Source organism: Chlorocebus sabaeus, chromosome 15, assembly GCF_047675955.1.
Source record: "Chlorocebus sabaeus isolate Y175 chromosome 15, mChlSab1.0.hap1, whole genome shotgun sequence".
Classification (NCBI taxonomy): Eukaryota; Metazoa; Chordata; class Mammalia; order Primates; family Cercopithecidae; genus Chlorocebus; species Chlorocebus sabaeus.
Genome location: NC_132918.1, coordinates 13,033,874 through 13,060,047, shown reverse-complemented (window position 1 = coordinate 13,060,047; position 26,174 = coordinate 13,033,874). Strand labels below are relative to the sequence as shown.

General features: G+C 38.2%; 1 long non-coding RNA gene across 1 annotated transcript in view; it reads right to left on the bottom strand.

Moving 5' to 3' along the window:
* The window catches only part of LOC119620709 (uncharacterized), a 46,933-nt gene extending 22,932 nt beyond the window's left edge, over positions 1 to 24,001 (bottom strand). Inside the window, exons 1-2 of the long non-coding RNA XR_005237261.2 lie at positions 23,910 to 24,001; positions 22,806 to 22,996 (exon numbers count right to left, since the gene is read on the bottom strand). This is a non-coding gene — a long non-coding RNA (uncharacterized lncRNA). The remainder of the gene's footprint in view (positions 1 to 22,805; positions 22,997 to 23,909) is intronic.
* Between the last annotated feature and the right edge of the window lie 2,173 nt (positions 24,002 to 26,174).

Sequence of the window (26,174 nt, the reverse complement as noted above, 5' to 3'; positions counted from 1 at the left end):
TCTTAAAACTCAGCTTTCATTGGCTTTTCCCCCACCCTTTTTCATTTTTCCATTGTTTCACTTCTCCAGAAGCAATCTTTGCTCCCCTAGTTAGGTCTTTAGCATTTATAATTTGTCCTTTTTGCCTTTTCCAGTCTCCTGCTTCACCCATTACCTGGGCCAGCATATGAAAAGTTTGGGAAACCAGCTGGTACATACAGAAAAGGCAGGGAAATGATAATAGGTTTTCAACACTCACACATTAACTTTTTCAAAACCTATTTTTAACAGGATTTTTAAAAATTCCCCTGGGATTATTGTTACTTTTGGGAGTGGGATTTTACCACAGGTGCATATCTTTCAAATTGTACCAAAAGCAACCCAACCCGCCACTCTTTCATCTACCATCCACTTCTATTCACAGTCTATGCAACAGCGGAAATATAGAGCTTCCTGCAGTTCCCCAATACATCATGCATTTTCTGATTCCTATGTTTTGACATGCTATTTCTTAGGTCTTATGTATCCCTTCTCTCTCATTTTGCTTTCATGACTATCCACACATAATTTAACCCCTAGCTCAAATATCATTCTCTGAAGTCTTCGCCAGCCAAGTTTCTTTCTCCTCTCTGGTTCCACTTTGCTATACATACACCAAAAATAATGCTTTTCATATTACATTGGAACTATTGTTTCATGAGTCCATTCTAATCAAACAGAATTACTTAAGGACTAAAACCTTACTTTGTACATCTCTGCATCCACAATTTCATTAATCGAGACTTTTAGCTACAAGAGATAGAAATCAAATTCTAATTTAGGCATAAAAGGAAAACTACTAGTTTACTAACTAATACATTCTGGATCATGTAAACTTAGATTAGTAACTCCAAAGGAAAGCAAATCTTTTTTTCCCAAATGTCCCACAGATTAATTCCCCTATAAGTTATAGGCACTTCTGTGAATTTATGTCAGGTACTACAATTAGCCCAGCCTAAGTCAAATATCTGTCACCAAGAGCTCAGGAGACGTTGGCATCATAATTATTACCCCAACAGGACCAAAAGTGAGGAAAGGGTGTGCTAATACCAAGAGAAAGAGGAAAGATGGCAACATGATAGACAGCTAAAGACCAGGGCAACTACAATTTGCTACTCTGGAACTTAGCACAACTTGTGGTACTTACAGGTGCTCAAAAAATATTAAATTAATAAACAAATAATAGTTGTCCTTCTTCGTTCTATAATGCTTTTAGGATCTAACAACAACTTTACCAGCATATTGTATCTCTGAAGACAATTACCAACAATAGTTCACCTCCAATTTCACAGCATTAAATTCTGATACTTTATAAACCAACTGTTCCCCAAATATTTCCAACCTATGACTTTGGAAATGCAATGGTAACATCATGTAAAAAAATTGAGAAAGTTTACAAGTAATCAAAAATTCTCATCAAGGTTTAAACACACACACATATACCCACATAAATTTATATATTTGTATTTATGCCCACAAATATATGCACATTAATATTTATGCACACACATATATATACACACATAACAAATGGTCATTCTCATATCAGAGAAATATATCCTAATATAGGATATATTAATATATATAATATATAATATAATAATCAAACCATAAACTTGATAAAATCTGTTTTGCAATCAGCCCTACAACTACATACTAAAACGGTTCTAAAAATGTAAGTTTAAAGGATAAGATCCCTCCTGTTTGGGTTAGTTTAGGCACTGTTTCATCTAAAGAGAAAGAACTAAGCAAGATGAAGACAAAAGAACAATTAAGTAGTGGATGAGAGTAAAGGTAAGATTTCAAGACCCTTTTCCCACATGTCATATTTAGACCAGTCTTGCTTTATTGAGGGAGGTTGTCTTTGGCATCAAGTTACAAAAACATCTTTAAAGATGCAATTTTTATGTTTTAAAAATTATGATTGTCGTTTACTTTGTTTTTTAAAAACAAGCCATTAGCCTTAAAATATATTTTCTTTTTAAATAAAAACCCAAGATTGACCCCAAATCATAAAAATAGAAGCATAATCCCTCTCAATAACATTTTAGAGTATTTTTGTTCTCTTTTCATTACCTCTTATCCTTGCAGCTATTCTCAGCAGCATCAGAAATCCAGAAATAGTGCCAAGCAGATATTTTGTCCAAACTTGTCAAAAATAGGCAACAGACAGAGTTATATACAAGTAAAGCCATTACTGAGTCTGCGGGAGCCAAATGAACTATACAAGGTGTTAATTAATTTTGCATTTCTAACATTTCAATCATCATTTCCTTGGAAGTGGACACCCACAGGAAGAAAAGAAATGTAGCCACATGTAGCTATTATGTACAAAAAATATTCCTAATATACAAATGCAAATCTTTTCTTGGATAACATTTATATTTTCTATTAGCATCTGGCTCCTTTTTCAATAAAGTTCAGTATTTGTGACAGCCTTTCTTTCAGAAATGTGAAGGCTTCCTTGCCGCGAGCATTTCAAATGTTCAGAAATACCAACTGTGATTCAAATGATTTATAAGGTCATCACCCAAGAAAAGCCATGTACACTGAATTTTCTAGCTGCCAAACAGAGGGAAAATATAAAGAGAGATATGTGTGTGTGCGTGAGTGTGTGTGTGTGTGTGTGTGTGTGTGTGTGTGTGTGTGTTTGGGGAGGTAAATTCTAGAATGGATGGTGAGACAAAGCAGTAATAAATAACAGAAGTGAAATGTAGAGTGTAAAAAAATAGACCTTAGTTCCTAGATACTTCTTTAGCCTTCCACAGTCACCAGCATACTGCCTTACACAGAATAGGTACTCAATAATAATTTGTTTAGGGTAAAAGTAAAGAGAAACTGGGTCTCTATGTAAAGTAAAATATCCATAACTAAAGATCCCCTTTAAAAAAGGACAACTTGATCTACTTTATTCTTCATAATAAAACCAACTGACCTTTGCTTAGTGCTCACTATCAACTAGACAGTGGAATAGGTGCTTTCCATGATTGATCTGATTCTAACTTTAAAGTAATTCTATGTGGCATTTATTATTACTATGCTAATTTACAGATGAAGGAAGACAAGCACAAAGCTCAGAGGAGCTCACAGCTGCTGTGCTTTCCTCCTGGAATCTTTTTCCCCTAGCTCTAAACATGGCTGTTTCCTTCTCCTCCATGTCCCAGCCTAAATTCCACCTCCTCTCAGCCTTTGCTCATCACCCTTCCCCCATAGAGTTACACTACATCTCACTTTCCTCACAGCACTTTACCAACACATTACCATCACTTTTAAATTAATTCATTTATTTTTCACTTATCCATGACCTAGCTCACTCATTAGTATAGTCATTCCATGAGAATGGTGCATAACAACAAGAAAAGTACTAAACATATTTTTATAGGAATTAATAAATGTTTCAACTATCACAGGGCTAGGAAAAATGAAGAGGGAACTCTAACACACATATTTGACTCCAGATCTCAGTAGTTGAATCCCTAGCAGTGTTCCTTACTAATTTGTTCATTCATCCATTTTTTTAATTGAGCACTTACTATGTTCCAATCACTTTTCATAGCAAAGGGAAAGCAGTGGTAAACAAGTTAAACAAAACAAAAATCTTGGACTTATGGTGTCATGGAGATAAAAGACAATGAATAGTTATGGAGCAACAACTGTTATAACCAGGGGAACGCAGGAGAGGCAGGGGACTGAACATGCAGACAGGGAGTGAACAAGAGAGGTTTTGCAGAGAAAATGATGTCTACCAAATAAATGAAAAGTTTGTGGAAGTCTGGTAGTTGAAGGCTCAGGAAAAAGCTTCATGGAAGAGGGAATAATAGAAAATGTTTTCAAGGAGGCGGAATAACATGGACTGCACCTTGGGAGTTGGCAAGGAGAGGAATGGAAGGAAGTGAAGGGCCAGGTCAGGAAGGGTATTGTAAATGAATCATAGAGTTAGGCATTTAGGTTAAGAAAAAATTGGGGCAAAATTCTGGGGCGTGTCCAAGATGGCTGAATAGGAACAGCTCCAGCCTCGAGCTCCCAGCGTGAGCAACACAGAAGACAGGTGATTTCTGCATTTTCAACTGAGGTACAGGGTTCATCTCACTGGGTCTTGTCAGATAGATGGAGCTGGTCGGCGGGCGCAGCCGGACCAGTGAGAGCTGAAGCAGGGCGAGGCATCGCCTCACCTGGGAAGCGCAAGGGGGAAGGGAATTCCTTTTCCTAGCCAAAGGAAATTGAGATGCACAACACCTGGAAAATCGGGTAACTCCCACCCTAATACTGTGCTATGCCAAGGGTCTTAGCAAACGGCACACCAGGACATAATATCCCACACCTGGCCAGAGGGTCCCACACCCATGGAGCCTCCCTCATTGCTAGCACAGCAGTCTGAGATCTAACTGCAAGGCAGCAGCCAGGCTGGGGGAGGGGCACCTGCCATTGCTGAGGCTTAAGTAGGTAAACAAAGCCGCCTGGAAGCTCGAATTGGGTGGAGCCCACCACAGCTCAAGGAGGCCAGCCTGCCTCTGTAGACTCCTCCTCTGGGGACAGGTCATACCTAAACAAAAAGCAGCAGAAACCTCCCCAGAGGTAAATGCTCCCATCTGACAGCTTTGAAGAGAGTAGTGGATCTCCCAGCACAGAGGTTGAGATCTGAGAACGGACAAACTGCCTGCTCAAGTGTGCCTCTGACCCCTGAGTAGCCTAACTGGGAAACATCCCCTACTAGGTGCAGACTGACACCTCACACCTCACATGGCGGGGTACACCCTTGAGATGAAGCTTCCAGAGCAAGAATCAGACGCCAACACTCGCTGTTCAGCAATATTCTATCTTCTGAGCCTCCGCTGCTGATACCCAGGCAAACAGGGTCTGGAGTGGACCTCAAGCAAACTCCAGCAGACCTGCAGCTGAGGGTCTGATTGTTAGAAGGAAAACTAACAAACAGAAAGGACACCCACACCAAAACCCCATCAGTACATCACCATGATTAAAGACCAAAGGCAGATAAAACCACAAAGATGGGGTAAAGTAGTGCAGAAAAGCTGGAAATTCAAAAAATCAGAGCGCATCTCACCCTCCAAAGGAACGCAGCTCACTGCCAGCAATGGAACAAAGCTGGATGGAGAATGAGTTTGACAAGTCAAGAGAAAAAGACTTCAGTCAACCAAACGTCTCAGAGCTAAAGGAGGAACTATATAACCAGTGTAAAGAAACTAAAAACCTTGAAAAAAGATTTGACAAATAGCTAACTAGTATAACCAAAGTAGAGAAGTCCTTAAAAGAACTGATAGAGATGAAAACCATAACATGAGAACTACGTGACAAATGCACAAGCTTCAGTAACCAACTCAATCAACTGGAAGAAAGAGTATCAGTGATTGAAGATCAAATGAATGAAACGAAGTGAGAAGAGAAGTGTGGAGAAAAAAGAGTAAAAAGAAATGAACGAAGCTTCCAAGAAGTACGGGATTACGTGAAAAGACCAAATCTACATCTGATTGGTGTGCCTGAAAGTGATGGGAAAATGGAAACAAGTTGGAAAACACTCTGCAGGATATCATCCAGGAGAATATCCCCAACCTAGTATGGCAAGCCAACATGCAAATTCAGGAAATACAGAGAACACCACAAAGATACTCCTCGAGAAGAGCAAATCTAAGACATATAATTGTCAGATTCACCAAAGTTGAAGGAAAAAACATTAAGGGCAGCCAGAGAGAAAGGTCGGGTTACACACAAAGGGAAGCCCATCAGACTAACAGCAGATCTCTCGGCAGAAACTCTACAAGCCAGAAGAGAATGGGGGACAATATTCAACCTTCTTAAAGAAAATAATTTTCAACCCAGAATTTCATATCCAGCCAAATTACATTTCATAAGTGAAGGAGAAATAAAATCCTTTACAAATAAGCAAATGCTTAGAGATTTTGTCACCACCAGGCCTGCCCTACAAGAGATCCTGAAGGAAGCACTAAACATGAAAAAGAACAACAGGCACCAGCCATTGCAAAAACATGTCAAAATGTAAAGTTCATCGATGCTAGGAAGAAACTGCATCAACTACTAAGCAAAATAACCAGCTAATATGATAATGACAGAATCAAGTTCACACATAACAATATTAACCTTAAATGTAAATGGACTAAATGCTCCAATTAAAAGGCACAGACTGGCAAATTGCATAAAGAGTCAAGACCCATCAGTTTGCTGTATTCAGGAGACCCATCTCACATGCAGAGACATACATAGGTTCAAAATAAAGGGATGGAGTAAGATCTACCAAGCAAATGGAGAACAAAAAGAAGCAGGGGTTGCAATCCTAGTGTCTGATAAAACAGACTTTAAACCATCAAAGATCAAAAGAGACAAAGAAGGCCATTCATTACATAATGGTAAAGGGATCAATTCAACAGGAAGAGCTAACTATCCTAAATATATATGCAACCAATACAGGAGCACCCAGATTCATAAAGCAAGTCTGTAGAGACTTACAAAGAGACTTAGACTCCCATACAATAATAATGGGAGACTTTTACACCCCACTGTCAACATGAGACAGATCAATGAGACAGAAAGTCAACAAGGATATCCAGGAATTGAACTCAACTCTGCACCAAGCAGACCTAATACACATCAACAGAACTCTCCACCCCAAATCAACAGAATATACATTCTTCTCAGCACCACATTACACTTATTCCAAAATTGACCACAGAATTGGAAGTAAAGCACTCCTCAGCAAATGTAAAAGAACAGAAATTAAAACAAACTGTCTCTCAGACCACAGTGCAATCAAACTAGAACTCAGGACTAAGAAACTCAATCAAAACCACTCAACTACATGGAAACTGAATAACCTGCTCCTGAATGACTACTGGGTACATAACAAAATGAAGGCAGAAATAAAGATGTTCTTTGAAACCAATGAGAACAAAGATACAATGTGCCAGAGTCTCGGGGACACATTAAAGCAGTGTGTAGAGGGAAATTTATAGCACTAAATGCCCACAAGAGAAAGCAGGAAAGATCTAAAATTGACACTCTAACATCGCAATTAAAAGAACTAGAGAAGCAAGAGCAAACACATTCGAAAGCTAGCAGAAGGCAAGAAATAACTAAGATCAGAGCAGAACTGAAGGAGATAGACACACAAAACACCCTCCAAAACATCGATGAATCCAGGAGCTGTTTTTTTGAAAAGATCAACAAAATTGATAGACTGCTAGCAAGACTAATAAAGAAGAAAAGAGAAAAGAATCAAACAGATGCAATAAAAAATGATAAAGGGGTATCACCACTGACCCCACAGAAATACAAACTACCATCAGAAAATACTATAAATAATACTATAAAAGCAAATAAACTAGAAAACCTAGAAGAAATGGATAATTTCCTGGACACTTACACTTTCCCAAGACTAAATCAGGAGGAAATTGAATCCCTGAGTAGACCAAGAGCAGGCTCTGAAATTGAGGCAATAATTAATAGTCTACCAACCAAAGGAAGTCCAGGACCAGAAGGATTCACAGCCGAATTCTACCAGGGGTACAAGGAGGAGTTGGTACCATTCCTTCTGAAACTATTTCAATCAACAGAAAATGAGGGAATCCTCCCTAACTCATTTTACGAGGCCAACATCATCCTGATACCAAAGCCTGACAGAGATACAACAAGACAAGGGAATTTTAGAACAATATCCCTGATGAACATCGATGCAAAAATCCTCAATAAAATACTGGCAAACCAAATCCAGCAGCACATCAAAAAGCTTATCCACCATGATCAAGTGGGCTTCATCCCTGGGATACAAGGCTGGTTGAACAAACACAAATCAATAAATGTAATCCAGTATATAAACAGAACCAAAGACAAAAAACACATGATTTTCTCAACAGATGCAGAAAAGGCCTTTGACAAAATTCAACAGCCCTTCATGCTAAAAACTCTCAATAAATTCAATATTGATAGAACGTATCAGAAAATAATAAGAGCTATTTATGACAAACCCACAGCCAATATCATACTGAATGGGCAAAAACTGGATGTATTCCCTTTGAAAACTTGCACAAGACAGAGATGCCCTCTCTCACCACTCCTATTCAACATAGTGTTAGAAGTTCTGGCTAGGGCAATCAAGCAAGAGAGAGAAATAAAGGGTTTTCAGTTAGGAAAAGATGAAGTCAAATTGTCCCTGTTTGCAGATGACATGATTGTATATTTAGAAAACCCCATCATCTCAGCTCAAAATCTCCTTAAGCTGATAAGCAACTTCAGCAAAGTCTCAGGATACAAAATCAATGTGCAAAAATCACAAGCATTCTTATACATCAGTAACAGACAAACAGAGAGCCAAATCATGATTGAACTCCCATTCACCATAGCTTCCAAGAGAATAAAATACCTAGGAATCCAACTTACAAAGGATACAAAGTACCTCTTCAAGGAGAACTACAAACCACTGCTCAGTGAAATAAAAGAGACATAAACAAATGGAAGAACATACCATGCTCATGGATAGCAAGAATCAATATTGCAAAAATGGCCATACTGCCCAAGGTAATTTATAGATTCTATGCCATTCCCGTTAAGCTACCAATGACTTTCTTCACAGAATTGGAAAAAACTGCTTTAAAGTTCATATGGAACAAAAAAGACCCCACATTGCCAAGACCATCCTAAGCCAAAAGAACAAAACTGGAAGCATCACACTACCTGACTTCAAACTATACTACAAGGCTACAGTAACTAAAACAGCATGGTACTGGTACCAAAACAGAGATATAGACCAATGGAACAGAACAGAGCCCTCAGAAATAATACCACACATCTACAGCCATCTGATCTTTGACAAACCTGAGAAAAACAAGAAATGGGGAAAGGATTCCCTATTTAATAAATGGTGCTGGGAAAATTGGCTAGCCATAAGTAGAAAGCTGAAACTGGATCCTTTCCTTACTCCTTATACAAAAATTAATTCAAGATGGATTAGAGACTAAAACCATAAAAACCCTAGAAGAAAACCTAGGTAATACCATTCAGGACATAGGCATGGGCAAGGACTTCATGTCTAAAACACCAAAAGCAATGGCAACAAAAGCCAAAATTGACAAATGGGATCTAATTAAACTAAAGAGCTTCTGCACAGCAAAAGAAACTACCATCAGAGTGAACAGGCAACCTACAGAATGGGAGAAAATTTTTGCAATCTACTCATCTGACAAAGAGCTAATATCCAGAACCTATAAAGAACTCAATCAAATTTACAAGAAAAAAGCAAACAACCCCATCAAAAAGTGGGCAAAAGTTATGGACAGACACTTCTCAAAAGAAGACATTAATACAGCCAACAGACACATGAAAAAATTCTCAACATCACTGGCCATCAGAGAAATGCAAATCAAAACCACAATGAGATACCATCTCACACCAGTTAGAATGGCAATCATTAAAAAATCAGGAAACAACAGGTGCTGGAGAAGATGTGGAGAAATAGGAATACTTTTACACTGTTGGTGGGACAGTAAAGTAGTTCAACCATTGTGGAAAACAGTGTGGCGATTCCTCAAGGATCTAGAACTAGAAATACTATTTGACCCAGCCATCCCATTACTGGGGATATACCCAAAGGATTATAAGTCATACTGCTTGCTATAAAGACACATGCACATGTATGTTTATTGCAGCACTATTCACAACAGCAAAGACTTGGAATCAACCCAAATGTCCATCAGTGACAGACTGGATTAAGAAAATGTGGCACATATACACCATGGAATACTATGCAGCCATAAAAATGGATGAGTTCGTGTCTTTTGTAAGGACATGGATACAGCTGGAAGCCATCATTCTCAGCAAACTATCACAAGAACAGAAAACCAAATACTGCATGTTCTCACTAGTAGGTGGGAATTGAACAATGAGATCACTTGGACACAGGAAGGGGAACATCACACACTGGGTCGTATTGTGGGGAGGGGGTAGCCGGGAGGGATAGCATTAGGAGATATACCTAATGTAAATGATGAGTTAGTGGGTGCAGCACACCAACGTGGCACATGTATACATATGTAACAAATCTGCAGGTTGTGCACATATACCCTAGAAGTTAAAGTATAATAATAGAAAAAAAGGAAAGAAAAAATTGGGGCACTATCAAAAGGGAGTAAACTAATTGCTATAGTTACTTTTTGGAGTAGATAAAGGGAAGATGAAAGCAGCAAGAACTATTGAAGTAGTCACCTATAAATGCGTAACAGCAAGAACAAAAAGCAATAAGCATATTTGAGAGCTGTTATGGATACATTTTAAAAGGAGAATTCTTAGGACTGGATTGATTTTATATAGAGGAAATGAGGAGGAAAGGAAAGGGTGAAAGAAAACGTCCGGATTTATAGCTTGGGCAACGAGATGCCAACACTGACACATGGAAAACAGGAGTCAGAGCTGTAAAATAGTCAATGGCGAAATGGTGGTGTGGAAGGTGAAGGCAATGAGTGCAGGAGGTACCTGGGGAGTTTGAGATTAGACTTTCAAATTGAGAGACCCAGGATGAAGTTTGATAGGGCCCTAGAGTTCAACGATGAGTACTCAACTGCAGCTGTAGATTTTTGTTTTCATCAGGTGCTAATTGAAGCCGTGCAAAGGATGAGCTGGCCTAAGGAAAACATACAGACTGAAGCCTGAGAAACAAGATTCAAGGGAGGCATGGAGAATTACGAGCTTTAAAAAAGCCTAAGAAGACCCATCCAGAGAACAGGAAAAAAGCTAGAAAGTGCCACAGGTGCCAAGAAGAGAGGATTTCAGAGTGAGGGGAGCCTAAAAGTCTCAAACTATTGTAAAGCATGTGTGGACTGAAGTGGACTGAACACTGACAGACATGAGGCAGAGGTAGGTCAAAGTCATTTATATTCTAGGACTGAATGGTCAGAGAGTTGGAGCCAGGATTATGACAGGACAGGACATGGACATGACATCTGTGAGTTTATTGCTGAAGACTTCAACAAATGGCATCTGATTGTTCAAGGATGACAACAATGCAGAGACGTAGAGAATATGCCAGAGTCACAAGCCTCTCAAGGGCGTGGGTTTTTCACTTGGGTGGAGGCATATGGGTGTGCAGAGAAATGTGCAATAAAGATGAGCAAGCCTGGTCAGGAGTGGTGGCTCACACCTGTAATCCCAGCACTTTGGGAGGCCGAGGTAGGAGGATCACCTGAGGTCAAGAGTTCAAGACCGGCTTGGCCAACATGATGAAACCTCGTCTCTACTAAAAATCCAAAAAAAAAAATTAACTGGGCATGGTGGCATGCGCCTGTAGTCCCAGCTACTCAGGGAGACTGAGGCAGGAGAATCGCTTGAACCCAGGAGGCAGAGGTTGCAGTGAGCCAAGATCGTGCCACTGCACTCCAGCCTGGGCAACAAAGGGAGACTCCATCTCAAGGAAAAAAAAAACAAAAAACAAGTAAGCCTAGCTCCCAACCAAGGCCCTGTTCTATCCCAAGACATAACTTATTTGACTCAAAACAAGGAATAGAAATGAACTTATATAATGTTCTAGAAATTTTTTATTATTTAAGTGAAGAAAATATATGTATGCTTACTGCTTCAAATATTTCATAAAGAAACTCCTACACATTACAATATTTTAAATAAAAACAGCTGTGATTGGACATCCTAACTGTCAATGATCTAGATTTTGGAAGACTGTATCATATTAGCTCCAAACTTACGGAAGAATTTGGATGGAAAACAAATCTTTTAACTGATTTCTATCTCTTAGAGCTGTGAATGCATGTTTCACTGCTTTCCAAAACCCCAATTCATTAATTAGATCCTGGCAAATAAAAGGGAATTTCCCCTGATCTTGGCAGGTTTCTTTTAAAATGTTCTGATACAGAGGATGGAACTCATAATAGGATTTTTTAGCCCACTCAGTGGAAATGCATCTTGGAAATAATAAAGATTACAACCACCTAATCTTTCAAACAGGCTTCTTCATCTTTTCCTGGACTAGCTAGCACCCATTTGTCTTTCAATTAGAATCTTTAAAAGATAACTTTATGTTTTAAACTTAGGTGCTTTATGTTATCAATTGAGTTTTTAAAATTATGTTTATGAGTCATCTTTTCCACAAAATCATTTTTACCCTTGATCTCTATAAACACAACTGTAGCTAAATTAGCCTCTTTTATGTTTGCATAAAGGATTCCAAGATCACAGGTTTTTCTTCAGAATCACAGACAAAAATAGAAAAATTAACTCACATATATAAAAAATAAAGTTTATAGTTATAATTGATAAGATATGAGTGAGTTACTTTTCCTACCATACTCCCATGAAAAGAAGAGACAGGCATTTGGGATAGACAGTGCCAAAAAGAGAAAAAAATAAACTCTAACTTACTACATCATCTTTCTCCACAGTTCCCAGGAAAAGGCACCTCCCAACTCAACACAAGGGAGTTTATTTGGACCTAGGATCATCTTTCTCCACAGTTCCCAGGAAAAGGCACCTCTCAGCTCAACACACGAAGTTTATTTGGACCTAGGATTTGCTTTTCACATATCCCCAAAATCCTCTGTGTCGAATAATCTTAGGCACGTGTGAAAATCAGTGACTTCATACTCCAGTCTGAGCTTCGTTTGAGATTTTTTAAAACAAGTAGTGAGGACAGACACTCCAGGATTCCAAAAGGCCTAGGTATCAGTCAAACAGATTCTGCCGTCTTTCATAGTTGCCTACCTGTAATTCCACCTGCCAACCTCGCTTCACAGCTTGTTCCTTGCTAACAGATCACTGCCTAATGTTGCCACACATCCAGTCTCAGGTGAGACAATGACTGCTCCCTGGCCTCCCAGCTTCTCTTACATTTGAGGGTGCCAAGAGAATGCAGCTTGAGCCAATGAGGCATAAAGCAACATTTGCTTGAGGAAGTTGGTGACTTTTGTCTTCCTGAAGAGAGAGGTTGAGAATGATTGGATGTGCTTCCTCTTTCTTCTGTCAATGTGGACAAAATATCTGGCACATCTTGTGATAAAGATGCAGCAAACATGTATACTTATATGATCAACAAAGTAAGATAGCAGAACAAAAGAGGAGAAATCAATGTAATCTCTGATGATAACTTGAGCAACTGAACCGATACCAGAAAAATCTCACCTCTGGATGTTTTGTTTCATAAGCAGAATAAATGCCTACTTACGTCAGTCTTTTAGGTGGACTTTCTGTTATTGGAAACTAAATAAATTCACAAGGGATGCACCTTTTATTGTTTTCTCACATTGGGCACATCGATTTTAGCACTCTGCTTGTTAGGTTTCTTTTTCTCTTTTTTCTTTTCAGCTGTCTGAGCAGATCTAGACTTTTTTCCTAACCCAACGCCCTGTGGAAAGTGGTACTGAGGATGGGTTCCACCAGCTTTAAGAGCTGTGCTGGTCCTTGCCCCTTTCTTCTCCTGGGACATAAGTTCTTATGTGCAGTGAGGGGAGTCATAGCTCCCTACTTTAATTGAAATGGGCTCACTGGTCAGGTCCCACATTAAACCTCCAACCAGAATGACTTGGGGCTGGAAAATTGTTACAAAAATTTTGAAAATGCATATTTCATTCTTTTCTGTAAGTAAAATATATCTTCCAGGAAAAGGGTACACATTAATATTGGTGTAGCTTATTTAAAACCTTAGTTAACAGAGCCATTATAAATTTATCCTTTTTCTAAGAGAGAAGAAAAATTATCGTGTATAAGTTTATAGTTTGAAGGCGCCTCAAGCCTCTGAAGGGGAATATTACCAAAGAAGTAAAATCAACCTGTCCCTTAAGGAGATCAAAAAGGAAAGAGAGCAGTGCAGAGGAGAATTGCAGTGGGAGAGAAGCAGCCTGGGGCATGATGCCTTCAAGTTAGGTTAGGGTGCAAGGCAGCTGGTACAGAGGCTTACAGGAAGCCAGTTGAGATCTTGGGGCTTTCAGAGCCTACAGGTGATATGCTCGGGGGCATGGGCAGAGGCCTGATGATCGATCGCTTCTCCTACACAGTAGAGTTGATGAAAGTCCTATGGGAAATCTTAAAAAGAAATATGATCTTTTCTCTTGTAACACCCCCAGTGCCTAGTATACGTGCAGTAAGTGTGCTGATAAACGTAAGTGCTATGTCCTAGTTTTGTTCTTTTTTCTCCAACCAGGTAAGTGCCTTAAGAACGGGAAGCATCGGCCGGGTGCAGTGGCTCACACCTGTAATCCCAGCCCTTTGGGAGGCCGAGGGAGGTGGATGGATCACGAAGTCAGGAGATCGAGACCATCCTGGCTAACACGGTGAAACCCCGTCTCTACAAAAAATACACAAAATTAGCCGGGTGTGGTAGCGGCGCCTGTAGTCCCAGCTACTCGGGAGGCTGAGGCAGGAGAATGGCGTGAACCCAGGAGGTGGAGCTTGCAGTGAGCCAAGGTCGAGCTACTGCACTCCAGCCTGGGTGACAGAGTGAGACTCCATCTCAAAAAAAAAAAAAAAAAAAGAATGGGAAGCATCTCCATCCAGACAAGTGTCTTAATTAGCTTTCTAATTTAATTAATTACTCATTCATTTATTTAGCATTTACTACATTTTTAACTATATAAATACAAGGAAGAAAATCGAAATGAACATGATCCCATCTAGATAATCATGGAAAAAGTTCAAACAATAGACAGGTACAAAATAAAATGACAAACTTTCCCATCTCCTCCACTCATTCTCACCAGTGATAATCATTGTTAACAGCTTACTTTGTGTGTGCCCAGATCATTTCCCTCCCTCACCTAAAAAAGTATACATCTAGCCGTGTTCTTTAATCTTATCTAGAGAATGCCAGCTTGCTCCTCAGCTTTCTAAAATATGTGCATATGTCTTCCACAGTGACTCCAAACACAAATATTCCAAGGTCTCATTGGACAAGATAATCCTAAATGATCTAGGTCCTTGGAAACTTTATTGAAAAAAATGATATTTATTTGGAGGAGGTAAAACTTATTATGATCTTTGAATAATCTTAATTTCTATACTTACATTGGGAAAGACATGAGATGAGTACAGATTCGAACATATTTATTTCTTTAGCCATTCACTCAATCATCTTTATTTGGTTGCTCTGTGAATCTAGGATGTGAAAACCAATGGTCACTAACATCATAAAAAGAGAGATAACCAGCCATTGTGCTACCTTCTGATGAAAGTCCACAATACTGCCTATGAAGTAACCTTCCCAAGAAGTCAAACCTGAATCTGGTTAAGGTGATCTGAATCAGATCACCAATTTAGAGAAAATATAAATGCTAAAGCAATACATTTAACACACCACAGGAATACAATCAACAAAATCCAAACTGTTGGAAACACCATAAAACAAATAATTTGACTTCTTCAACAAATGAATTGATGGCAATAAAGAGATGAGTGAGAGTCTACATATTAAAAAGACACAAAATATAACAACCAATTCAATTCATGAACTTGATTTTGATTGAAGCAAACAAACTGTAAAATAAATAAGACAAGGACAATAGAACATTGGCTATTACTTGATGATCTTTAAGAAAATGTTTAGTTGTAGTTATGATTTTTCCCAAAGTGCTGCTTTTCCTTTAGCAATACATACGGAAATACTTATATAAAATGATATGATGTCTGGAATTTGTTTCCAAACACTTCAGGAGGAAGGAGGAAGTAGATGGAATGAGATTGGTCATGAGTTCTAAATAGTTAAAACTAAGTGACAGCTACATGGCTGTTAATTCTATCCTATTTTTGTATATTTTTGAAATTTTCTACAAAAAAAAAACGTTAAAACAAAAGGAGTATACATAAACCATTACATTGAAATAGTCACAGATCAAATAAAAATTGAAAATTAAACTCTTAAAACATAGTTATTTTGCTATAATATGCTATGTAGTTATTTTTTACCCCAGAGGTACCTTTTAGAACTTAGACCAACAAAGTTGAGTAGAGTCTGTTTATAAAAACTAAACGACTATGTAAATCTTTATAGAATTTATTCTAGTTTTCCACACATTCTTTTTTCTTTTTTTTTTTCCTCTCAGTTCACATTAGTTGGGATATTAGAAAGAGACAATCAAAAGAATTTGGGGGTGTGGTGGCTCACACCTGTAATCCCAGCACTTTGGGAGGCTGAGGCGGGTGGATCAAAAGGTCAGGAATTCAAGATCAGCCTGGCCAACATGTTGAAACCCCGTCTCTATCATAAAAATACAAATATTAGCTGGGCATGGTGGCATGTGCCTGTAATCCCAGCTACTTGGGAGGCCGAGGTAGGAGAATTGCTTGAACTCAGGAGGCAAACGTTGCAGTGAGCAGAGATCATGCCACTGCACTCCAGCCTGGGCGACAGAGAGAGACTCTGTCTCAAAAAAAAAAAGAGAGAGATTTGAGGCTAATCAGGGATAATGGCAAGAAACCAAGAATTCTGAAGAGTAGGTGTTAAAGGAGGTCTGAGATAAAGCTGAAATAACTTTAGTAATTTATGTAGATGATACAATGAAGCTAAGAATAGGGAATGTGTATGTAATGGAGTCAGGTTAATTAGAAGGAGGGAAATGATTTCAGAGGAGCACACTGAGTTCAAAATTGGAAACGAAACTAAAGGAAGCCAAAATGTAGACATTTTCAGAGAAGTAAATTCTGAGAGAAAAAATCAAATGTTAAGGGTATTGGAAATTTTGAAAGATGAAGAGAAGAAAAATGCCAAGTTGTCCTGTAAATACAAAGGTTTGAAGGATGACTTATGGGCAGACAGCAGCTATTTCAGAACTCTTCAGGCTGAGGGTGGAAGAGAAGGTCAAAATGCCATTGTATGAAAGGCTGACCTCTCTGGGGTCTTAATAGAAGTCTTGATTCAATTGTCAGAGTCACTATGTAATTTTTCAACAGAAGCCTAGATGGAGAGAAGTCTACAGCAGAGCAAAAATGGATAATGCACATTTTGTCTTTATTGCATCACGAATGAAGAAAAAAGAATCCTGTTTCTCCCACATCCACTCATGCAGACCCAAAAACACTCAACATAGACTCAGCCATATTCTCATCACATCTGTTCTAGATATTGAGGCTACACAGTTCAAAGCGTATGGCCTTTGACTTCAGGCAGACCTCAAATCATGTCCTAACCCTGCCACTCACTAGCTGCATTAATGAAATAACAATCCTTAACTTCTCACCTACTCCACAGGGTAGGTATAAAGATTAAATGAGATATAAGTTACAAAGTGCTTAGCCTAGATTCTGGCACATACTAATCGGTAGTAGTGATTCTTCTTCTTAGGCTGCTATAAGAGGAAGAATCTCTGATCAGACTCAGAAACACGGTGAAGGGTTGCTAGGAGAACTTGAACTGCTGCCATTGAAGCCAGTGGTCTATATCTCAGCAACCTCCAATGTCTCTATATGGGTGACACCCAGCCTACTGCTTGGAGAGATCCCACTAGAGATAATATTAACCACACATTCAAAAGAAACTTGCCTATATGGTGTGATTTGGGGAAAACTCAGACTGTTCTCCAGTTAGTCTGCCATAATGCCTAAAATTCTCTCATCAAGGACAAATTCCTTTGAGGGAAAAGATCCAATAAAAGATGAGGAACTTTTCTAAAACATTAATCATAATGCATATTATACATTTATTTTTAACCCCCAGCACCTATCATAGTGTCAGATGAAGAGTAGGTGGTTAATAAATTACTCTTAAAATTTCACTGGATAAGTGTATATCACAAATATACTATGCCTCCAACACTGTGCAAGGCTTTGGGGAGGCAATAGGGAACAAAATAGGTGAAGTTATTGCCTTTACCGAGCTTCTGATCTAGTGAATAAATGAATTAATTCATTAGTGAAGTAATAGTAAAACTGTTTAGATGTTTGGACCATATGACCTTGAATTTTTGCTAATGTTTTACAATATTCATTGATTTACCTCCCACTGTAATTTGTCACAATTGTATTAACTACTCTAAAATGCATAGCAGTGTATGGTGACTATGGTGGTTCATGCCTATAATCCCAAAACTTTGGGAGGTCAAGGTGGGAAGATTGCTTGAACCTAGACGTTCAAGTCCAGCTTGGGCAATATAGTGAGACCCCTATCTCTGCAAAAAAATAAAAAATTAGCTAGGTGTGGTGGCACACTCTTGTAGCCCCAGCTACTCAAGAAACTGAAGTGGTAGAATTGCTTGAGCCCGGGAGGTAGAGGCTGCAGTAAGCCATGATTGTGCCACTGCACTCCAGCCTGAGTGACAGAGCAAGACCCTGTCTCAAAAAATAATAATAAAATACATAGCAAATAAATATGGTAAGCAAAAAGACCCAAAATTAATTTTTCTTAAAATGCATTTTAAAATGTCGAACACTCGCCTCCTTCCATGTGGTCTTATTGTATTCAGACAACTGCTTCACCAAGTAAGCCAAATGTAGTTATGTTCAGATGCCCTGAAGGATTATTTTCCAATTTGGGGATATGCTCTTTGCGAGGACACATTGATGACTAGTTGCCTAAGCTGGACTTGAAGAAGAGGGAACAAAAGGCTTAAGCAGAGATAATTAAAATTATTCTGAAACATAAATTGGGTGCTACCTTCCCCAAAACCATTGAAAAAATTAAAGCCAAAAGAAGAGGGCAATCTGTAGGGAAAAACTGGGAAAGCTAATGAAGTAGACCAAAAGACTAAGGGTGTCATTAATGCAAAACAATGCATTGTTTAGAACACACCCAAGGTTATCTAATTTTGTGAAGTTTGTGCTTTTCATTTTCTTCAGCTATTTTATAATTCTGTAGAGGTAGACATTAACCTGCAGAAAACTGATAGCAATGCAAATAATTCTTGGTTAGAGGCATGCAAATAAACTCTGTCCAGTGGAAATTCAATCGACTTCCCTCTCCCATTGTTGAAGAAGCTAGTTTTGCATCTATTAAGCAAATTTAAATCAGCCTTTCTGATGAGCTTGTGTATTGGTTGGCTGTTTAAATTCTCCTTTGTAGCAACCAATTTTAACAACTTTTCCAGTTCCTTCACTAATTAGTGAGTGAAATAAAAACATTGACATGTATCTATTTTATATTTGTATGAGTCATGATTATATCCTCTTTTATCATTTATCCTTTATCAATAGTGTGCAAACCAAGTGAAATATCCCCACCGTAGTCTTTATAACTCCTTCCTCTTAAAAGAAATGAAGACTGAGACAAGTTGATCCATAGAAAGTGATTTGATCTAATAAGATCAAACAGCATACATAGAAATGCAATTCCTACGGACATGGATTTGATAAAGCGATCATTTTACCTTCCTGAAAGGTGTATAAAAGGGCATTTCAGAAGTCCTGGAGGATTTATACCTTGCCCGCAGTGGAAGAAAATAATTATATTAGCCTCAAACCATCACCACAGGCTCATTTCAAATAACTATGAGAAACTACAGCCATATAAGCCAGTAGGTACTTAGTATTGTATAGATCTATTTAGAGATGATCATTTAGAGAAATGAATCAAATTTTATTAGTTTGAGGACAGGAATTTCAGTTCACCAAAAATTATGCCCATATCTAAGTGTACTTTCCTTACTTCTAGAAGTTAGCAGTGCCCACCTTCTCTTCAGTTCTTTTTTCATCACATAATAAGGTCATTCTAAAAGTGGAACAGTATTTCTTTTTTTAATGTGTTCATAACATGTGGTTTGCTAAATCTAACATAATTTATATTGCTGCTCAATTCCCATTATTGTGTCATTATTCATGGGTTGGTTATTGCAAAACTTGGACTTGGCTAATGATTTGAGACTGGCCATGTGACAGGTCTGAGGCAGTGACTCTACACAAGAAACAACGTGTGATGAGGCCCAAAGACACATGTTCTCTGAAGGAAAGCAATATACTCAAGTTATATGAAACTCAGGTCAGACTTTTAGAAATGGACTTTTGCAAATACAAAGCATATAATGCCCAAAAGATGATCCTCTTTTAGGTCTGAAGATTCAAAATGTTATGAATGAAGAAATAAACATGAATATACATAGAGATGTGGAATACGTAATTCATTAACAACCATACTTTTCTCATTATATTTAGTAGAAGCAAAGCTTCACCAAGGGCCTAGAAACCCAACTCACTACAGTCTACAATGAATTATTCATCTATGTAATGAGTAATTTTACCAAATGACTTCTAAGACCCTTTTAAGCATGTAGAAAGTATATATTTTTAAATTTTTTCATACTTTTCAGTTTTTCATAAAACTTCAACACAAGTGAAAATTTTTAGACAGTGGATTTTGAATAAACAAAAGAAAACTTTGAATTCAAACCCATCCAGGAAGATTTAGAATTAAAAGTAAGATGAGTTTATTATTTAAATCATTTTTTAAATCAGGCACAATCAAGATAAATGATAGAAATCTTAGTAAAGCCCTCTGGAGCCTGACTAAAGGAGGCAGCAAACAACTTTGGCACAAATGTGCTGAAAGATGGAGTGAGGAAGATGTGAGCTCAGTCAATGTTAGACAGGCCAAGTCTAAGGTGGAAATTCCACCAGGTATTGGAGCTCATGAGAGATGTCAGGGCAGGAGATATAAAATTGAGCTCTAAAGCCATAAAACAGTGAACAGAGGCAAACAAGCCATTCAAGAATTTCAGAGAAGGACTGAGAAAAGAAGAAGGAAAAAACAACTGTACACTTCTCCAAAGCCAAGAAAGAGAGCGAAGATTCAAGCACCACGAAAGATAAAACCAGAGCTCTATTCATGCTCCACCAAATTTGGCAACAGGCTCCAAAAATTATGGAATAATGGATATTTTCCATTAGCAAAAAAAAAAAAAAAAAAAAAAAAAAAAAAAGCTACTATAGTCCTTGCTTCCTGAAAGTTAAAGATAGTAATTCTGTATTTTCACTCAGAATCATATGTGTAATAAATTTTTCTAGATTGGACAAATATATGTGAACTCTTGTACCTTTCTACCGTACAAGATCAACCTGGGAGCACCTGGAAAAAAAGTGTGCTTTCTCTCTTTTATTGATGTTTTACAGAGATGATTTCAACCAGAAAATACAAAATTGAGATTAAGATTTAGCATGCTGCAAAAACTATGCATCTACAGTCATCAGTGTTGAAAAACAAGATCTTTATGAAACAAACATGATGTATTTTATATAATATCTATAAAATATAAAAGGCTACAGATTCATTCAAGGCTAGCAAATAATGAAAGAAAACTAACCACATGCAAATGCTAAAAGAGTCTGAGATAATCATGAAAAATGTGATGGTAGCTGTATGTAGGGAGGGGTGAGAAGCAGGTTTTTAAAAGATAAAATGCAAAGGTTTCTCCTATACAGTTTAGTAGCACAGAGAGGTGGTTAGCAGCCCTGAAGAAAATAAAATTCCAGGGTTTAGACAGGCTACCTGAAGACATTTACAGAGCATTATTTAAACAGACGGCAAGCTCTGTTGCTGCTTAGCTGCTATTTATTCCCAGAATCTTCTTCCCCTAGCCAGGTCACCGTAAGATCCAAGCAGTACTTGTACATAATTATTCTCAAGGCAACCACACAACAGAGAGCTGGAAATGTGTCTCGGTTGAATAGTGTTCTCTTGATTTGACAAACGCCCTTTTGCATCTATCTGCACATCCTCCTGTAACATTTGCAGGCACTGAATTGTGCCAAAGAGTTTTGACAAAGCCTCAGGTGCGGTCAGTAGCTTTTCCTTTTCTTTCTTTTTATATTGGGAGGGATGGGGGATAAGAGGTGGGGAAATGTGCTAGGGTGCCACAAGTACCATTGTGAGCCTTAGAATGTTTCCCAAGTAGAAAAGAAGTAAACATCACTAGAGACAGGATTTCTAAAGCCGTTGTGCTTGTTAAAAAGACAAAGAAAGAAAGACTCATGGGGGCAAAAATAACAAACCAGCTCTCAATTCATTTTCCAAATCCTTCTAAGGGTTTACAATAGTTAAACTAAGGCCAGCACATCTTTAACTACTGAACAACACATTCCTTATCTAGTTTTTATGACTCCTCACACAATTTATATTCCTGCTAAGAACCCTGTCTGGCTTCTTCCCCAAACCCATGCCATACAGGAGCCTGGCTCCGTGGCAGCCCTCAGGGTCCAGGCTGTGGGAATCCAGGAAGGTAGGGCTATTGTAACAAGGTCCTGCCAGTGGTGAAAGCCCTTTAGCCAAGAGCATTGTAGGAAGGCGCATTGTATGAATGCTGTCTTTCTTGACAACCTTGTGTGATCCTTAACAACATCAGAATTTCATTAATATGAATATAAAATGACACACTCTTTTAAAACACTAATAATATATTCGAATTTAAGGCAATGTCATGCCACAGCATTGAGAAGAAAAAGCAAATCTATATGACACTCCAGCAGAGTCAATATTGAATATCAACACAGTATAATTTAAAGGCCAATACTGATTGTGGTTTTACCCACAGCCAATCATCTTACAGACTACTTCATACCAACAAAGCTTAGGGTGTATCTAAGCATATGGCAGCACTACTAAGAGATATTGTCCCTGTTCTACATCGTCATTGCCCTAGACAACAGATGACATCCCACACTCCCGTATCTGCTCCCAATTCTTGCTAAGACCACTTTATCTTCTGTACAAGTCTCTTTCCTACATACTCATTCATTGGATCCTTGTCCCATTGGGAACACACTTTCTTTATGGAGGGGAAAAATCATGTTTTAAAGTCAGAGAGCCAAAGGTTGAAATCTCAATTCTACCACTTAGAAGATCTGCTGCTTACCTTCTCAGATGGCATTATCCGTCACATGTTCCCTTAAAAAGTCAAAGATTGGGGATTCTGGGATGAGCAGGGGACAGATTTCCTGGTGACTCAGGCACTGTCTCTATTCTCCAGATGGTGATGATCTGAGCCTCATCCATACCCTCCATTTTGGTTCTTGCTAAGGGGCTACTTACTCTATGCTACAGAGGCTCTCCAGCAGTCATGTGCAATCAAAAAGAAAAACAATATATTTCTTATTAATAGCATTTCTATTTGGTCCTAAATTATAAACTGAAGAAATGTCTGGCCTCTGTTCTGCTGTCAAATAATAATGCCGCTATTTGCACAGTGCTTAATATATGCCAAGCACTTTACACACAGTATCTCATTTCATCCTAACAAGAACACTGTGGAACAGGTGCTATTCCTCATCATTCTACAGATGAGGAGATTTGGGCACTGTGAGTTTGCATGACTTGCCTATGTTAAAAGGCTATCCAGTGGCTGGACCTAGATTCAAATGCAGTTAATCTCTACCCTGAGCCTGAATTTTTAACCGCTCCCCTCACTCAAAGTAGTAGTACTGGGCTGAGAAGAAATGCCTTCTCACTGTTCACAGTACGAAATGGAAAGAATGGGGAAAAAAACATAAGAGAAGAGCACGGTAAGAGAAAAACATTTTATCAAGAAGACTTAATTAACAACAGGCATTATGAACAGATCAGCATGGTAATACAAGGAGACAAAGCATAAAGCATTTTAGGGACTTAACTAACAGCTAAAGAGAGAACACATCTCCATAATTTTATAATTGTCAATGTGTGATAATCTTCCAAGTTTTAAGACAGTGCTTATCAGACTGTACCGTAACTATCACTTTTCATGTTTATTTCCCTCTTATACTAAGAATATGGTCAGAGTCCTTTTCATCCTTGTATCTACAGAGCTTAGCCCCATGACTGGCATCCAGCAGACAATCAAATAGTGTTGGATGAATGAGTGAATTGAATACTGAAAACTCAATTTAGTGTTTATGGGTGCAAAACATTTAAGGATTTTTAGGGAAAAAGCAAACCACAGAGGCCTGAAGCAGTGAAGTGCCTTAAGGAAGAAGATCTTTACCTGAATCATGTAGAATGAGTGGGATTTTAACTTCAGCTAAGGACTGATTGAAAGATGACAGGGTGTTGTTTTAATGTCATTCCAGCTTTTCTCGACTAAACTTGCCAATTCTAGGAACAAATGCTTAGAAATGCAATATTGTTTTCTTTTATGAGCTAGGTTGAATAATCCTGGGACCAAAAGCTGTGAATAAAAGATAGTACATTTTGGCAAATTATAAAAAAGAAAGGTGCTAAAGTAAAACTAATTAGAAAGTGTATGCCAAGAAAAAAATCAAGAATCTGTTTTTCAAGAATTGTCCCTTCATATAATTGCCTATGGACTTTCTATTATCTGGTAGCAATACTGCAATATTCCAACAGCCTAATTTAGATTTCTACCACTCCCTAATTCTAACAGGTGTTTAAAGAATTTCATGGTCTTCTGATTACTACTTTAGAAACATATTTACATAAATAATACGCAGTGATGTTGCTTTGGCACCAACATACATTTTCAGAGTTACTCTTACCAAAGGATATTGAGATTATAACAGAAGATAATCTCTTCTAACCTAAGAGGCATACTCAGAACAAGTCATCACTCTTCTGTATTTCTAATACATCATTTTCCTCATTAGATTTTGCTAGTACAACCTTTCCACCCATATGCATTCTTCAATGACATAAGTTTACATTCAATTGATTGCGTATGGCAATCAATTCCTTAAAAGCTACTCTTGAGTTAGGTGCCCAAGTTTATATATGCATCATAATTTTCAGAAAAAGAATTTTGAATTGTCATAATCAGCCATGCACATAGAGTTAGAAAATTCAGGAGCCAAATTAGAAGAGATAAGGTAGAAATTTATTACAATTGTTTTATGCCTTTATTAACATAGATGGAATCATTTTCAGTGCCAAAATTTGGGGTGTTTTAATGATCATTAATTATTTCATTCCATAACATTTACCTTTGAAAACATGTTGGGACTGTGATGTTGAATTAAACTACAGCTGGGTTCTTTGCTTGCCATGGACAACATTGATATTTTGATGAAGTATGGGCATCCTTTGCATATCAGTTTAGTATTACTGCTGTAACAAAGTAGAACAAACTTAGTGGCTTAAAACAACAGTTTATTACAGTTCTGTAGGTCAGAGGTCTAGTACAGGTCACACCAGACTAAAATAAAAATGTAGGCAGGCTGGAGGTTCTAGGAGGTAATCTGTTTCCTATTCATTTGGATTGCTGGCAGATTTCAACTTGTTGCAGATGTAGAACTGAGATCCCCATTTTCTTCCTGTCTGTAGCTGAAGGTCTTTCCCACTGCATTCTTTGGCTCATGGTCACCTGCCTGCAGTTTCAACTCCAGCAAAAACAGGTACAGTTCTACTCATGTCTCATCTTTTTGACCCAACATTATGCCTTTCTTTTCCACTTTTAAGGACTTGTATGATTAGATTGAGCCCATGTGTATAATCTGGGATAATCTCCCCATATCAAGGTCCTTAACTTTAATCATATCTCCAAAGTCTCTCTTTTTATTATTATTATACTTTAAGTTCTGGAATACCGGTGCAGAACATGCAGGTTTGTTTCATAGGTATACACGTGCCATGGTGGTTTGCTGCACCCATCAACCTGTCATCTACATTAGGTATTTCTCCTAATGCTACCCCTCCCCTTGCCCCCTGCCTCCAACAGGCCCTGGTGTGTGATGTTTCCCTCTCTGTGTCCATGTGTTCTCATTGTTCAACTCCCACTTATGAGTGAGAACATGCAGTGTTTGGTTTTCTGTTGTTGTGTTAGTTTGCTGACAATGATGGTTTCCAGCTTTATCCATGCCCCTGCAAAGGAAATGAACTCTTTTTTCATTAATCTTTTTTCATGTCTGCATAGTGTATATCCCATGATGTATATGTGCCACATTTTCTTTATCCAGTCTATCATTGATGGGCATTTGGGTTGGTTCCAAGTATTTGCTTTTGTGAATAGTGTTTCAGTAAACATATATGTGCATGTGTCTTTATAGTAGAATGATTTATAATCCTTTGGGTATATACCCAATAATGGGATTGCTGGGTCAAACGGTATTTCTGGTTCTAGATCCTTGAGGAATCACCATACTGTCTTCCACAGTGTCTTCAACACTGGTTGAACTAATTTACAGGCCAACAAACCCAAAGTCTCTTTTAAGAAATTCACAGGTACCTGGGAATAGGGTGTGGACATCTTTGGGGGTCATTATTCTGCTTCGCATACTTCTTCAGAATAATTTTGTAT